Source organism: Thermobia domestica, chromosome 9 (assembly GCF_964235325.1).
Source record: "Thermobia domestica chromosome 9, izTheDome1.hap1.1, whole genome shotgun sequence".
Taxonomy (NCBI): domain Eukaryota; kingdom Metazoa; phylum Arthropoda; class Insecta; order Zygentoma; family Lepismatidae; genus Thermobia; species Thermobia domestica.
The window spans coordinates 50,243,529-50,262,833 of NC_137462.1; positions in this window are offsets into that span (position 1 = coordinate 50,243,529).

Here is a 19,305-nt window from a genome sequence, read left to right on the forward strand (position 1 = left end):
GCCGGATTCTATTAATTATAATTTCGTAATACGCTAAAATATACGTAATATTTGAAATTCTTAACCTCCCATTTTTACATTTTTCAAGCTCAGTTGAGAAGAAAGAGGGAAAATGAAAGTACAAACATTTACAATAATTACTTAGCATTTACTATCATTGTAATTGTGGATATTTTATTTATAAAAATGTATAATGAACTAAAAATATATTTAGTAGGTCACATGTCTCAAGAAATATAACACAACTAAGGGACTTCGTAAACCCTTCACGCCACCCCAGGAGGAGAAAGTGCGTCCCGCCGTCCCTCGGTTGCGAACTACTGCTTGTGAGGGAAACATTCTAACAGTGTGTTAGCGTTTCCTTCCTCGCCTTCCAATTGAACTGTCTGTGTACTGCGCATGCGCCAGTCAATTTCCATGAAAGATCATAAATAACCCTGATACTTTCTATAATATTTACGAAAGAACGTGTAATAGAATCTATATCAACAACATACATAATTCATCAAAGTAACGAAAACGTGTTCATGAAACAAATTAATAGATATATTATATCAAAGTAAATTAGGTTTAAATTTTAGGCAATAGAAAACGTTATTCTGTAATAACAACTACTACTCGAAGCCTTTGCTACAATCACTAGTTGTTACCATAGCCGAGTGGTCTAAGGCGTTCGGCTTATAAAGCACCATTCGAACTAAGTTCGAGTCTCCGCCGGGTGCAGCACATTTTTCTCTGTTTTTTTTCACCTGTTTTCACTGTTTCTGTCTGTGTTCTTGTCGGATTCGATTAAATAGAATTTCGAATAGAGACCAATATATATGATAAATAATCATTTATTTCCGAATCTTCACTCGTACAATATACATTTTCGAGATTTGGATTTTGGAAATGAAGTGTATATAATATTGAATAGTAAAAATAGTAAAATAAAAAAAATATTTGTATAAATATTGATTAATTAATTAGAGTTATACATGGCTTTCCAATCAGGATTATATAGAGAGGACTTACTTCTAAGTGCAATCCGAAAACAAATATTTGAGTTTTAATCTGACCCAAAGTTGGTAACTTACAGGATAATTTATACATGATTGGTATTGTAATTTTTATGCTTTTATTGTAATCCTCTGTAAGTTATGATTTTACCAATTCTAAATGTAAAACGAGAATCAAGTGTAATATTATATTTGCTACGAAAATTTTTTAAGCAATGATACTTTCAGGACGTGATTTGACGGAGAATTTGAGACCCTTTTCGAGCTAAGAAATTTCCGCCTTCAGGACCATATATTCGATCGTGCTCAATGTGGACTACCAATGTTTGCCCTCCACCCGCATATTGAAATTCCCCCCGAGGATAATTTTCTGAAGTCACCACTGTTTATAAATAGTTTTTCGTTACAAATCAGAGGATAATGGAGTAGTGAGTATACTTCATGTTTTTTTCTTTCTTTTCTTTTAAGCTATGGATTTAAGATTCGCAATTCATACAATGTTCCGTTCTAATCGAATTTGAAACAAAAGAAATTTTCAATGAGTTACTCAAAGAAATATTTTCAGCCTCCGGATGAAAATAGGAAGACACTTAAAAAAGAAACAACTTACTACCGGGTTTGAACACATAAACATGTGATTGATAGTGTATCGACCCAAACCACTCGACCGTTTTGTATGCCTTTGCACACTTTCTTTTACCTCTTGTGAAAGCAGTTTACTGTTCCATACTCGCTTTTGTTTATTCCGATACGACTATGAGTTCTCAGTAAATATTTGGACGTTACAGCTCTTGCAATGTATAAAAGTGTTTTTAGAATAAATCACAATCGATATTATGTCCTTATAACATACGTAAAACAGGTTGAACTCGTGAAATGATTGAGGTTGGAGTGAGCGTAAATGTTTTCATAGTTAGGAGCCTGGATATGCAAACCCGCTTAACGTGGGGATTTAATTTTGTGAAATTTGGTACTATAAGAACACTGAGAGGATAATTGTCGCGACTCATGTACTCAATTATTTTGTAATTCAAGGAAAATACATGGTAAAATAAATACAAATTGTAAACGTACGAATGCTATTAACAGCTGCTACATTTAACAAATAATCAGTAGTTGAATAAATTCCTGTTCCAACATCTTAAATGTTGCATAGATCAGATCAAAGGATACAGAACTGAACATTAGCTTATCATTCAGCATAAATACCGGGAGCAACGAATGCTATTAACAGATTGTAGTTTAGCCTTCAATCTTCATTTTGAGCCGTCAACACTAGATAGTGTCATCGAAAAGAGTGGTTATGTATTTCCGACTTTCTTAGATGATTCAATTGATGGACGTGGCAAACATGTCAGATAGCACACTACCTGTGTGAACGGATGCAGAAAAGGTGTGCTGCGGAACACTATAGCGACCAACCGTTATCATGTTACAGTTTAGGGTGATTATTTCACTTGGTATAGTAGTCATTGAAAGTTTTTGAAAACAGAAACAAAGGTCATGCTTGTCGATGGTGCATTCTACTGAAACTAAGCATTTTATTTCTAATTTTCTGAAAGGGAAATGACATTACTTTTAAAGGTGGAGTGATGTATTTGATTATTTGCGTAACGTCAGAAAAAAATGAAAATAAAAAACATATATTCTACAGGCTAAAAGAACAAGAAATATAACTTGCAGTAATGACGTTATAGAAGCAGAAAAACCGATTTAAACGGAATTCTTATTGACTTAGAGTGAATATTCATTTTAGAGGAAAACTTGCGAAACGAGATACACAACCTTACACTTCCCATCTGGAACGAAGAAGAATTGACAAACAAATACCTAGGTAGAGTGAATCAATTATTGAATCAATTAAGAAGACAGATAGAAAGACAGCTTTTAATTTTTATTTAGTAGTCTATCCTTTAGCAATTACATATGCAAACGCCTTTCACGTTCAATTAGCAAAATTTGTCAAATACGCAAGTGATATTATTGGATATTATCAGTTCGGGTTTAGGCGAAATCCACAAATTACCTGGTATTTATCATTCCTCAAATGCTTTAAAAGGAAAGCGAAGAAAATGTCCGGTACATCAATTATGTGTGTTTATATTGGAAACACTTACTACTCAATCAGATGCATATTTGGCCAAGCAACAAGTATTGTAATAGTTATATACTATACGTCAAATAGGAATGAAGCAAAAAACTTAAATAAAACAGGAAAGTAATAACTAAATACTAATCTGGTATATTTAATTTGGTGTTTCTTTATGGTACATTCAGTTGTACAATACTTGATTTTGAACAATTCTACACTAGTAGTTTTAATAAACTTATCCCACGGGGAGCGGACTTGTGTAGCAATGTTATAGCAGCTGAAGTACCAAAATACTTGTCCTAGAGCTTTCACTGCGTGGATGACCTTAAACAAGAAGATGTGTTGTAGTTATTATTGTTAAGAGGATCATGCGCATATCAGTATATACACACCTATTAATATACAGTATATATACATCTATTAATGTACAAAGTTGATGAGCCCATCTACTCTATTTAACATTCAGATAATGTTATTGAGTTATTACTGTACTATCTACAAAATTATAGTTTTAATATTTTATTTGCCTTCTTTGGTTCTTGCACTATAACATACTATTTTCTGTTTATAATTTTAAATGAAGTATCAATGTTCATAATAATGATTTTCTTCAATTGGTTATTTGTATAAATCTCACACAATAGAATTTAACGCATTAGTTTGAGATTTCGGCATTTATTCAAATATTGATTTGGTACATTTTTTGGACAATACTATCTCAATGAGGTAATATTCACAAGCAAATAATTGACAATTCTCGCATATTTTAATAGTTTAGTATCTTAGTGCTAATGATAATGCACATGATTCCGCTCAGTCCTTCCTTGCTACATAGCTAACTCCTATTCAAATTTTAGAAATAAAGTTCGTTGTGCTAACTTAGACCGTGCCACCAATTCTAAACCATTTACCATACTGATGTCAAATATATATTAGAATTCATTACCTGGCTAATTTTATTATCAACTCAAACGGTGCATTTTCCTGTCATCAGACCAATACCATCAACACCAGCTTGTATGTTGTTGTAGTAAATAACAGTTTATGATTATTCTTCTAGCAAGTTACATTAATCCCCCGATGAAAAAAAGAGTGGATTACCCACGAGAAAAATAACAGTATTTGACATCAATCTTTGAAAAGAATTTCTAGTAAATTATTCGGTTTCGTAAATTCGACCTTTCTGGAGGTCAGCACGTACTTTTCCGTGGAGGAACAGATCTATTTCATTGTTATTTAACTGTTCCAGTAACACTTTCACCTCGCTTGTTTACGTTATCAACAACTTCGACTGATTTAAAGGTTATACGTTGTAATGTTTCGTCCTTTCTCTTAGAAAGGACACTTACTATACATAATTACAAGCTTCTCTGCTTTCTTTTATACGGAGATTGCATTACATATATCTACATACGGAAAATCAGACAGTATATATATATTTGACTTCCTCATAAGTTTTTAACGATATCATATTTATAATGCAATAATGTCATGTTTATAATATGTTTGATATACATTTAAATTTTTACTTGCTTTGTAGCAAACAATAGAGTTTTCAATGTATTTATTACACAACACTTAACATAATCTCTAGCAAACAATTGCAAGTACGCACCAAGACAATTTCCTTTGTACACTATCACAAATATTTCCATCATACAAAATATTAATAAATTTATCAGTATTTGGGAAAGGAAAATTGAGGACTCAGTGATGGGAATGTATTTACAATTACTATCACTATTATTATTATTATTATTATTATTATTATTATTATTATTATTATTATTATTATTATTATTATTATTATTATTATTATTATTATTATACAATGTAATAGTGATATCGAAGAGAGTAGTAATTTCACTTCTGTGGATACTGACCTATGAAATAACAACTATGAAATCAGGGTTCTTTAAGTGTAATTCTAAATTCTTCCTTAGAGGCATATTATAATGCTAGAAGCCTTAGGAAAATGGATAAACACGAATATAAATATATTGAAATTTCTATTACCCCTAAATCCCAGTAGAGAACTGGAACGGGACTTTACTAAAAAAATCAAACTGTAGAGGATGGCTACTGCTAAGTTGTACTCTCCAATATATCCTAGAGAAAAACAGAGGTAATAGCCAAAGTTTGAAGCTCAATGGTACTCACAAGAATATAGCTTATACTGAAGATGTAAACTGATAACGGAAGAGAAATTAACTAAACGTAGACGTTCTATTCAGCTTTTTAAGTACATGCAGAAAAAAGTAAATATATATGGATATTATCATAAAAATAACCCTACGAGGAATGCATATCTTGAAATATTAAATAATACTATCGACAAAGTAAATAATATCAAATGTCCAGAAACAATATTATCATAACAGAATCACACAGATGAAAGAATTAAATATAACCGAAAGCAGGTACACTTTTGCTTTCCGTGAATTTTGTCCAAAAATACAAGTCTTAAAAACAGAAAACGAAATTTGTGTTAAATGATTCCACTATCTATTAGTGTATGGGGGAAATGGAAATTGAGAATTGATAATAGAGTCCCAAGCGAAATTTACGGACAGAAGAGGTACGGGAATGGGAATAGCGAAAATTGAATGCGAGCAACTGCAAAATCTATACACATTATCAGACGTTTTGAAAGTTGTAAATTTACCAGGGTCAAGTGAAAAGATCATTGAGCAAAAATTGAAAAAAATAGCTACTATTAACTGGAAAATTTAGGAAAATGACCATTGGTATAATGAGGGCAGATGGAGGAACAACATAAAGATACATATCGAATTGATAGAAATAATAAAGTAGTAACAGGATCCAGCCGGATAAGACAGAGGTCAGCGTTTTTTTTTCTCTCCGCGACACTGAATCACCGAAATTCATCGCGTATAGAATTAGGTAAGTTAGCTTTATTTATCTATTATTCTTCCATAAATTTTATTAGAACACAGTTCAATACATAAAATACAATTGCCTTGTAATTTAATGTCAAATTGTCATTAATCGCTTAACGTTTATCTCTTAATTGATTGCTTTCGGAGAAATGAATTGTAGCCAATAATTATGTTAATTACAACTGCGCGATGTAAAATTAGTAGCTCAGTTTAGTGTTAGACAATCCGAATAAAACGTTATAAGTATTACGTTTAGCGTATAAGTAAACGTATAAGTAAACGTTAGCTCATCAGCTATAAATTTCTACATTACGTAGCTTTTAACTGTGCTCTTTCGTTGGCATTCTTCTTAGCTAAATTGTATGAGCTAACATGATTCTTTTCATGGCAAAGTGAATCACCTTAAGAGACTATAATTGCATCAGATGATGATATTGGAGTAATTACTTTCATTGTAAAGTCTTTGAGATTGAATCATAAAGTTTGAACAAAATTCCCAATACGTATGGCAAATTATACACTTGGGCAAATACATTACAATGGAACAATAAATGTATTATAACTTTATTCAGTTCACTTCTAATATGTTTCTATCATACCTTCAATTATGGACCCACGTATATTTTATGTCCTTCAACAGTTAAACTGAGCATGAAACAATCATCTAATGAAATTGCTATCCCCGTGTCGAAGGGAGTTAATTAGGAATGAACAATGATACTTTTGTATATAAAAAGATGTCCTTTACGCAACTGAAACGAAAACAACCTGTAGGATAATGGTGAGTGTGGAAAGCTGTCTTGTATTTTGTTTAGTATTTAAATATGTTACTAATTATATACAATATGATATTCACATACACATTCTAAGTTCTTGATTCTATAAGTTTAGAGTACCTTTTCTACACCAATGCTATATAAGACGAGGACCTACATGTTAAACTGCAATTCCAACGAATGTAATACGTTTAAATTTAATTACTGTAAAACAGAGTCGAATCCGGATCCATGTGAAACAAATGCACTTACACAAGAAATTACATCAGAAGAAAAGATTTCCACATTCTGTGGGCACCATAATTAACGAAAAACAGACTAGTGGTAAAACACTAATAAGGAAATGGAAAATAAACTCCTAATATTATATTAAGAATGCGAGTATTTCTTTAGTCACTCTTCTCCAAAGATATGGACATAGTGGACTAAAATTGACACAGTAATACAACTAGTGTGTACTATTACTATTGTGTACAGAGTACAACTAATATGTACCGTGAACTGTAATCCAGAAATTCAATTACAGTATCTAAAAAACCGAAAATATATAAACACTGAAAGTAAAATAGGGTGAGTGAGGTGGAATATATTGGAATCCCATGCAAATATCCTTTGTTTACAGGTTGACTCCTCTGAATGCTTTCGGTTATACTTGTGAGCGTTTTGGCGAGAGGCTCTGATGGGAAAGACGTGTCTTTTAGTCGTAGAAATTTTAACATTACACTGAATTAGGAGTCCTTACCCAACATGGATCTACTTCTCTCTCTCTCTCTCTCTCTCTATCCCTTTCTTTTTCTCACACACAAACATCCTCACGAAAAAAAGTTTGGCGACGGTGGTGTTGATTTAGGAAATCAAGGCAATTTACCGTATTGTTCTGCAAAGAACCTATTTAAGTCGTATTCTTACAGCATATCGAAGAACTTCAGTTCTCACCAGACATGAAACCTTGGTCTTTCGGAATCGGATACGATGGTCTCATCTGATAAGTTTGCTGTCGTTTCAGTATCTTCTGAAATTACTTCTCATTTATGCTTGGTGGAAACACATCTTTGTACCGGTCTCAATTCTCAGTATCTTCTAGATTTATTTTTTTTATCTTGATTAAAATTCCCTCTGGTCCCTAATCAATAGTCACCACGGATTTATATTACTAAAGCGTAATGATAGTTTGGACTCCCAGTATGTTGCTTGTGAAGAAAAATATATACACTGGCACATGTAGTTTACTTGACTCAATTTGAATTGTTTCTTTATCTCTTCAAATATGTCTTACCCGTACTCAAATGTAATTGTAGGAGTAATTGATTTTTAAACACGTTGAAATGCTAGAATAGCATGTTAGAATGCTATGATCAATGTACATAGTTATGCTCTAATTTACTTTTAACTCACCCTCCTTTGTAGGCAATAATAAATATTAATTACGTAAAACTCTTGACCCATTTATATAACTAATTGAAATAAAGAAAGTATGTGTTTCTTTTTATCTAATACTCTACAGATGCCAAGATTGTATTACACTGTTGTAGAAAGAACTTAGAAATGTACACAGCATTTTCTTGGGGTTTCGAACTAACAAATAACAGTAACAAGTTGAAGATTGAGTTCGGGAAACTGGAACACAAGCCATAGGCCGAATAACGGTGCAGAGAAAAATTGTAATGACATTTCTTGTGCCAGTATTAGATTCAGGAATGTAAAAGTAGAGAAGATCGTGAACCGAAAGCGGAATGAACAAATAAAGCGTGCCTAAACGTCACTTGCAGACAAAAACGCACATACACCCACAAAGAGAGGAGATCTACGTTAGAACAGAATTACTAGTTAAATACAGATTTAAAGAGCTACAAAGTGCCCGTCGATCCAATATATTTTCCACTCCCCAGGACCAAGGGCCGTCGAACTTATTAAAAGAAGTAAATTCATATAGAAAGATACTAAGTTTGAAATTATTTAATTAAATTATTTCATTTATGTGCATATTTTAAGATCCTCCTTTGCGTGTTATATATATACGGGTTAGACAAAAATCTAAAAACACTTCATACAGGACATGTAAGTTTGGTCCCCCACTGTATAACACGTGCTGCGGTTGCCGATCTTTTTTTTTTGTTTTCAATGTGTCATGCGGACCTTCCTCTTCCGTCAGCAGTAAAAAGTTTATCTGCGAGTGTTGTAGTGTGATAGTGGTGCGGTAAAATGGGCGACCTGACAGACATCCAAAGAGGTATGATCGGTGGTGCCCGTCTGGTTGGAGCTTCAGTGGCAACAGTGGCAAACATTGTCGGGGTATCGAAAGACACTATGTCCAATGTCACGAGAGGATACACAATCATTGGCAAACGATGTCTGCAAAGCACAAAAGTGGTCGAAATGCAATCCTGTCAGATAGGGACCGGAGGGCAATAAAACGTATTGTAGCAGCTAAAAAGAAGACCACTGCACTGAAAATTATATCTGAACTCAACTCCGGCATACAGAACCCGCTTTCATCGAAAACAGTGCGACGGGAAATTCATAAAATAAAAATGCATGGCAGGGCCGCTGTCGCCAAAACTCCTGGTCACAACAGTAAATGCGAAGAGGCGTATCCAGTAATGCAAGGACCATAAGGCGTTGACTCATGAACAGTGGAAAAACGTAATGTGGTTCGATGAATCGTCCTTCACCTTGTTTCCAACAACCGGTCTTTACCTATAGAGAACACCGTCGCAGACCTACGATAGAGACTGTCTGCTCCCAACTGTAAAGCATGGAGGTAATTCTCTTACAGTATGGGCAGTGAAATCGTGGTTTTCTGCAGGTTCCGTCATAGTACTGCGTGGAATAATGAATGCTAAGGCGTATGAGGCCATTCTGGGGAACCAGGTTCTATCCACAGCCCAAATATTTTTCCGTGATGGTGATGGCATCTACCAAGATGCTTTGGCACCCTGTCACGCTGCAAAAACGGTGAAATCATGGTTTGAGGAGCATGACCCAGAGCTATCACACCTCCTCTTTGTCCCACAATCACCAGATCTGAACGTCATTGAGCAATTGTGGTCAGAGTTAGAAAGGCGTGTTCGGTCTCACTACCCTCCAACAGCAACACTTAAGGAACTGGAGCATGTTTTGCAGGAACAATGGTACAAAATGCCACATACACTACGATTCAGGAGGAGAATACGTCCACTCCACGTCGGATCCAGACTGTTTTGGATGCAAAAGAGGCCCAACACCATACTAGGTATGATTTTCACACTTTTGCAAACGTTTAAGATTTTTTTGTGTAACCCCTGTATATATACTGTGTTTTGTTTAGTAGGAATACTCAATTATGCTCTGGTTGAGCTGGAAGTAATAGAAAGGAATTTAACAGCTAGTTTTCTCGATTTTTAAACTGACGCTACAGAAGTAGCATCACCTGTCTGCATAAAACGATTATTTACTGCGACATTTATGTTATCAATTGATTGAAGTTAAACATTTAATGCGTGTGTGTGCAATTTGTGATCACATCAATATCTGAACATAATTCTTCATAGGTTAATAGATAATCAGAAATAAGAGAAACTGACGATAAGATTGAATAATTCATTTTCTGAATATGTTACCTATTCCAGTGATAATTTCATGTACTCACTCATTTTACAGCTACTTCAAACAATGTCTGGAAGCAAGACTTAGCGTATTTCATCCTTCCGATTACAAGTTTTCTAGGAATGGTTTCTTTCCCCTAAAAATAACAGAATGTAGAAACAATCACTTGAAATAAATTGTGAAAATAAGTATTATTTTCTTTAATCACTTTTATAAAATATAAAACATTGGATTTTAAATGTAAAATATATTAGATGTTAAATATTACATTGTATAAAATACGTGCTTCCTTTAAATTTATGTATCTTTGTTTCAGGTAATCTTCACTCGGCCTAACCATGGATAAAATTGTGTTCCTGTTCCTTGTTCTTTCTTTGATTAAACTGTCAGCAAGTATATATAACACTTTAGGTAAGTTTGCATGTATGTAATGTTTAACCTTATGACGCCAACCTTTCAAAGATTACGTTAATGTCAACCTGGGGTTCGTGCGGACGCTAATCAATATCGTTGTTATGAGGCAGTTTTATTAGGTTTTATTTCTATTATATTGTAAAATATAAGTGCTTAGTTTATTTACTATAATATAGAGATCCTGGGTTTCCTACCACGCACGCAAACACTTATAATGTGGAACATTTGTGAGCTACAATACATTCTACTGAAAATTTTTATAGTACATTTTCTTTATTTCTACGTATTTTCTGATTGCTCGCGGTTTTCAAACATTTCCCCTTTGCATATCCCTTTTGCACCTTCTCATTGTACCAACAGCTTTTGTTATTTGAAGACGTAACTCCTGGCGACAGCGGTGCTTGTGTAATAAATCTCTATATAGTTATATTTCCTCTCTTAATTAGCGATGGCTTTACAAGTCACTTCACCAGGTCTTTTTATAGCCTTCTTAATGCCCAACGTGCTGACAAAGATATATTTTGTATTTCAATGAATATGATGTTTCAGTATTGCACACTCAGTGAAAGTTTATACCGTATTTTCCGGACATACTTGGAGTGTAAACACACACAAAAAAATCTTCCAAATGTAAGTACCAGCTGCTGATCCATGGTTTGGAAATTACTAGATTTGTACAAGTCGTGGAAATTCAGAACGAATATTTCCCAGAGTTCATTGAATGCTGATACCTTGTCTGTTTCCAGTTTGCCTAGACGGGTTTGAATGTTATGGTATCAACAAAAGCTAAGGAGAAAGTTGAAATGATTAAGCGACATCGTTGCTTGGAATATTGGACGTCTATTTTCACTTGGCCACAATTCATTCAAGCCTTCTTATGCTGATTTTGGCACTAGGGCCAAAATAATGAAGTCTATAAATCCATATATTTTCTGAACTTTAATCCTATGTATTCTGAACATATATTCGAACTTCTGTTTCGTCCAAAACTTGGTTCGCTAATTCTGGAGTTTGAAAACCTTGAAGGCATGTCGGTAATTTTGAACACTTAATTCCGCTGGTTTGAAGCCTCTTGATTCCTTGACGACATTTGCCGTCTGCTGTTCTGACTGGGCTTGCGCACTTGAGTTTCTTACACGTGGAACTGCAAATTTTGTAGTCTTTGTTCCATACTCTGTTGGCATATCTAAAATTGGGCTAGAGCGCTGCGGAAGGACATAATCAGAAAACAGATTCACAAAACGTTCATTGGAACTGCTGGTACTTCGGTCTTCTTTCCTTTCCCCAGACAATTCACGTTCATACTCGTAATGGCTGTCGTCCGATTCAAAATCAGTTGTCTCGTTATTAGTTACTTCTAACATCCGCAGAACAATTTCTTTAGGCAGTCCAAGATGAGAGACTACAGCTAAATAACAAAATTTTCTCAATTTTTTTTGTCCGTCATCCCGGTTAAAGGGTTGCGCCCTTTCTTTGGGTAACTTTCTCAACATAATTTTGACCTGAAACGCATAGTTTTCTGTATTTTTCAGTAGTAAGAAACTCCGGCAACTTTGCAATACAAACAAATAAAACAATTTCTTCACAAATATTATACAGAAAGTACACTTTTTGTTTAAAAGGATTTGTTTTTAAAAAATACGTGTATAATAACATCCACTAAGATATCTGAATTGTAGTAGATTAATAACACAAATTCGTGCTGCCATCTTCTGACATTTTTATAACAACGCAACTCACTTGTCAGAGGAATAAATATTTACTTTTGTTTAGGTTGTCATTGTTAGGGACTGCCAATTAGCAAGCTTTATTTATCTGTCTACACATATGTCAGCATGGAAAACCGTGGTGTCCGTACAGACCCCAGGTGTGCTAAATACGTTTTGGTTCTTAAATATTCTTATAATTTCGAAATACAAAAGCGTACAATAAGTAAATTGTTATGAATGGATTGTAAACATCTTAAGAAGAGATGTCCTGCGTCGTGGATAAGAATATAAAAAAACGAGAAAATATATGAATATAATGATTCCTGGGGTAGGCTTTGGTTAATGAGTTATTGTGTATCAAATTAGATGTCCCATTCATTGAAATGTTACTTTATATGGTATGTTATCAACGATAATAATCCGATTTCGGGCAATTTTAGTAGGCTCTATACCTCACATAAGTTAGTAACCTCACAATATTTTATGAAATGTTTTCTCCAGTTACTTAGTATTAAACTTCGATCTTTATTTAGTAAATCAACAAGTTTCACTAAACCATAATTGATAGGACCCATCAGATATTGACAACATTTAATGTGGTGGTAGAGGTTAACATGTCCCGTACAGATGTTAGCAGAGAATAAAAGGTTATTATGTATAAATCCTCAAATTCCAAGCTATTGGCACAAAAGTTTACCTTGAACTTATTGAATTCAAGAAACTTATTGATGGAATTCAGACGACCTGAATCAAATCTGACATTCTGATGTGCCTCTAACATGCATTTGAGGGGTTCAATTATATGTTTCAAATATATTCAGTAAATATATTCTTCTCGTGCAAACATCCACTATTTAAGTTAGTCTTCGTACACTGCCTTATGTTCAAGTATATGGACAAAGTTGTATTTTTACGGACATATGTATCCTTGGACGTATTACATGTTATAGTTGTAAGAGGAATAACTTGTTGTTGTATTGGTAAGAATCTCCTTGATAAAATAATCTTTAAGATGACTGACAAATATATCAGTGGAAACCTTTATACGAAATAACTTCTATGTTCTAGTCATAGTGTAATGGATATTTTGCGTCAATTAGTTTCAGAATATTGTTTTTTATGATGTCAGTTATATTGTTAATATTTTATCTGTTACCGTTTCTCCCTGTTCGCTTTCTTTCGTCCCTTCCTTCTTCTTTACTACCTTCTTCTATTTATTTATGTTGTGGTATTGATTTAAATACAGCTTCTAAAAAGAATTATAGAATGGATGCACTCCTAGATAATTAAAATGTTTAACCGGAATTGTATACAATATTCAAAATTACAAATAAATGAATAAATAAGATAAAATCACCCTTTAATAATTACAATTGTATCTCTACTGTCAAGCAGTAGAGTAGTAGAAAAATGGGGCTTCTGCGCCACTGGCCCTCTAACCACTTTCTCAGTCCCGCCTGAAGCAGACAATGAATTTCCCAGTGCCGCTTGACACACTATGCTGGAGGACACCAGGGGGATATGAGAAATTGAGTCCTCTGTGATAGGGGCGTATTCGTTCCCTTTTATAAGTAATTTTTAGGGGGTGTATTTATTCCCTTTTATGAGCACATTTTAAGGGTGAACTCGTTCAACCCATATTTTAACATAACGAACATAGCAGAGCTAAACACAGCACAGAACACATAGCAGACACAAGACTACGTAACATAATAAGGGGGTTTTTCGTTCTCTTTTACGAACACATTTCCAACCCCACTCGCTCCTTTTATGAGCATATTTTTCCAACCCCTATTTTAACATAGCAGAGAATACTAAGATTCGTTAAACCCCTAATTGAACATATCGTAGATTACATAAGACTACGTAACATAGCAGTGGTGTACTCGTTCTCTTTTATGAGCATATTTTCCAACCCCTTTCCAACCCTTATTTTAACATAGCAAAGAATACATAGCAGCTGGCCTACTTTTCCACCCCTATTTGAACATAGTCCATTTTGTATATATATACAAAATCTTGTATCTTTGTATATATATATATATATATATATATATATATATATATATATATATATATATATATATATATATACAAAGATTTAAATTCTTGGACAGCATTTTCGTACACAAAATATTTAGTTGTGAATAATAATAATAAGATTTTCCTGCTTTCAAGAGCCAGTGCATTTCTTTGTTGATATCTTCTTAGTTTGTTAATGTTTTCTGAAATCCTTGAAAGCATTAATTTTCACGAAAGTGATATTTTATATTGAACCATGTTCATAATTTGCAATATTATAATCACGGCAAACTTTTATGTATTTAGATAACTCTGCTATAAATTCACTAATAATTTTAATACAGGTTGAAAAAAATGAAATGAAATCTTTGAGTTTTACGTCCCACACTTATGCCGGTGAGGCTAAAGAAGACGGTGATGATGAGAGATGAGTGAAATGGTGGAATGAAGAGAGTGGGAGGAAACGGGAGAACACCGAGAAAACCCACGAGCACGGTGTTTGTCCACCTCAAAGTTCACTTGGTGGGGGCTGGGATCGAACCCGGGACCCCAAGCACCAGAGGTGAACGCTCAACCACTGAGCCACCGCGCCCCCTTAATACAGGTTGGGTCAGTATTGATAGCATTGTTTCAAAGAATTTAAATTAGCATTTCTGATGCTCCTCATATCCTCGCGAACTCATTAAATTCTTCTATTAACCATTTAGAAAATCGTATCTAGCAATACATGTAAAACACGTAATAAGAAAATTAGACTATGGAAACTCTTAAGTTTGTGACTAATATGCCAGCTGATAAGCCAATATTTTTTTTTAACTTTTTGAGCTGCCCAACTTTAATTATTTTATGCCTTGTCAACTTGTCATGTTTCATTAGCCGTCACTCCCGCCCGAGTGTAAAAATAATCATTAGAACATACCGCTTACTGGATTAGTCAGAGTTGACGATTTGTTCCCTTTTCTGAAAGGATATATCAATTGTAATCTCATTGACTTAGATATCAAGTTTAGCAAGTACGAAGATCATGTTGGTTTATTGATTTGTTTAGCAAGTAACATTGTGTCTTCTGTACAAAGTAGAAAACTAGTATCATTTTTATATATCTGATCCGTTTAAAAAAATGACTTTATCTGAAGCCCCTTATGCTTTTATACTTAAGTCAAAGTTGTTATAAAATCGAAAATATCAGATTGTTTTACACATACCAGATCAGTTTGATTATCCTTCATATATCGTACATAAATGTCAAATGCTTTTGTACTACCTTATACATTATCTCCAGGACCAACACTTGAAGTTCTCGTAACTGTTATGGTTTGTGGGGAATGTCGAAAAAACGGACTCCAATTTTAAAAATTGTCTCTAATAAATGAACGTACGGAATTTCAACAATTTAGGTAATGCGTTTTACCCTCTTAAGGGGCCAAAGTTAGAAAAAACAACTATAAGCATGATGTATTATTTTATAAAAATATTGAAAATATAACACTCTAATTTCATTTTAACCAGTTAATATTGGTGAAATTAGAGTTTAACCAGTTATCTTGCTTTTAAATTTTCAGAGTTCATTGTATGTTCGCGATATGGTTTTATGATGTACAAAATTGAAAATGATTTAGTAGTATTACCAACGTTTTGAGGAAAATCAGTTTTCTTTGTAAGATTGAACCTGCGACCAATTGAGATAAAATATGTTTTCTAATTTCCTTTAAAAAAGTACTGTACAATGAAGCTCTATACATATGCATTAACTAGTAATCAAACCTATATAACACCAAGTAAATGACAATAATTAACAGTGATAACCAATTGCGCTATAGCTACAGAATTAAAGTAAGACCACGCTTAAATTACTATGTTATGACACATACCCTATTCTTCTTCTGTTATTCTCAGACATTTTTTTACGTTTCCCTTAACTTTTTTATTTATTTTTACTAATGCCTTCCTTGTAAATGTAAAGCTTATCAAATGGACTTCAAAACAATCTCTTTCCCTATGAATAGTTATTTTGGTTTATTTCGTGAAACCTCCATCTTCAACTGCAGGCAATATTCATGATTCTATACCATAATACTATTACTACTGATGCAAATATCACTTTTACTACTACTACTACTACTACTACTACTACGACGACGACGACGACTACGACTACGACTACGACTACTACTATTACTACTACTACTACTACTACTACTACTAATACTAATAATAATAATAATAATAATAATAATAATAATAATAATAATATGAATGTGTGTATGAATGTATACACAATGAACTAGTAATGCTTTCATATACAAGTTCTTAAGTAACGCTTGTACTTTGCGTTTTGTACAATTAATATATGGCTCCCAATAGAGTCACATTAAATCTACATCGTTGATATAGCTGTCACACGTTTTCTTATCAATGTTGTCAAGTCGAGTTATTTACGTAAAAGAGGTATTCAGCATTCTATATTAAAGCTTTACTGCAATCAAATTATATATATACATATTCTATATACGATCGTGTTTATAGACTTCATTTTACTAAAAAAAGGAACCAGAAAGGCTTCACAATGTAATTGACAAATACATCATTTTTTTTTAAATACAAAGATTATAGATCAGATTAATTTTGAATAAGAATTCACTTATATTAACATAGATAACAGTTATAATGAAAATATGTCTTAGTTTATGGATACTCATCATCTCGAAACTACTTTTATAGTTTTCTTTCTATTTTATCAACTTCTTAGTGTAAATATTCTTTTCATTCTGAAGGTATAATTCATTATTTCTTATGTTCATATATTTTTATTTTGTTTTTCAGAGAAAGGGTGTTCGAGAGAATTTTGTCTAAACCATCCTGAAAAAATGTGCTGGTTTAAATGCTACTGCTTACCATTTAAAGATCAACTGAATCTTTCTAAACACTATGAGTGCCTACCTTAACAAGTAACTGGTACAACGAAATAATTATTTACTGGTCATACTATATGTACTTATTGATCACAGTTGTATGAATGCAATCAAATACAGAAATATAGTCTACATGGTACCATTTATTTACATTTCAAAGAGTACGCACATAAATAATTCCAGCAAGTATTGAATAATACTTCACTATGAATCTAATCGTTTTTTATGTAAATTGAGTTATACACGGTAGTCGAATTTACTTTGAAAACTTGATAGAAAATAAATGTATCATTTGAGTTATGGATTATTACTAATATGATTATAAAAGTGAAGAAATAAATAATTAGAAGTGATTAACTATTTATTAAACATTTATGTACATTGACTGGTTGTAATTTAGAACTACTTTAACACCAAGGTTAAAATAGACCCACACCTACAGTTTAAAATATCTCGTGAAACATTGTAATATCTTCAAATAGTAATGATCTATACCAGAAATGCACCTTGCAATCCTTGCTCTACCCAGGAAACCATTCTGGTTTCACTTATATATGCAAGCCAATATTACCATTAATATCAGAATGGGTTGAATATATTATTTTTTTAGTTTCGAAAAATATTATAAATTATCGTTCATATGCCTATCATTTTGATTTTTAAAATCCCGAAGAAAATGAATGGTAAATGTTCAGCAATCAAACTGAGGACATTTTATTTTTACTATCTTTATCTCTAACAATTATACATTTTTCACGAAGAATCATTTGCAATAATGATTCCATACAAAATGTGTGCTATAATCCTACCAACTACTTCAACCTTTAATTCTCCGATTACTGTCAATCGTTCTAAAAGACAATGGGCTGCACAGAACGGAAAAGACAATCAATGATGGTTTGAAGTTGTAGAAGGGGGAAGGAGAAAATTAACCTTAAGTAACGTTATTCACTCCCAGAAATATCAGGTCTATCTATTTATTGTTTGCTAAGGAATAGTATGTATTTGCGCTTAATTAAAATAAATTTGTTCTGAAACAGTAAAACCTTATGAATTGTTCATTTACTACCTTGTTTCGACAATTCGCTTTTTCTCACATAGTGTGTTTATAAGTGACTGTTACAGCTTTAAAATTTATAGAAATCAATTTATTACCTTACTTGGATGAAACATATACCGTAAGTAGTGGCCACTTTCACATTTCTCATGCTTTTAATGCTGGTTAGTTTGTCAATCTTAAGGTGGAGCTAGAGCGTCAGTTTACTAGATGGTGCCTCGAAAGGAAAAGACTTCCAGTGTTCTTCGTTTTGAGGTCTACAAATCTGTGGTAACTTTCCATGAAAGTGGCAAAGGTGAAAAATACAATGCACGTGTCTGGGGAAGATGAGAAGGCCCATACACAGATAAAGCATCATCGCGACTCTCGATAAGAGAACTCGATAAAAAGGGCACGGTTATCTTTCTTGTTGCAAGAAACTGATCGATCAACAATTTCTAGGCATGCTGGAAACTTGGTTGTTAGACCGGTACAATACCAATCACCCTGATTACATTTTGGAACTAGACGATGATCCACCATACTTTCTCAGTGATATACGCGAGCTTCTTAACTACATTCATCATCACAGCTGGATTGGACGTGTTGTAAGAGAAGACAACAAACCTCTCCAGTGGCCATCTCATTAGCCAGATTTAACACTAGGATTTTTTTGTTTCTTTGTTTCTTAAAAACAGATTTAGTATTCCCAATGTGATGGTCTCATGAGGAAGTGTGTATTTCGATAACACATGCACTGGACACAATCACGGCGAACGACCCACCCCAAGTATCTGAAGAATTTGATTAACGTGTAGGTGTGCGACATATGACCAGGAGTGCTATATTTGAGGATTCTAT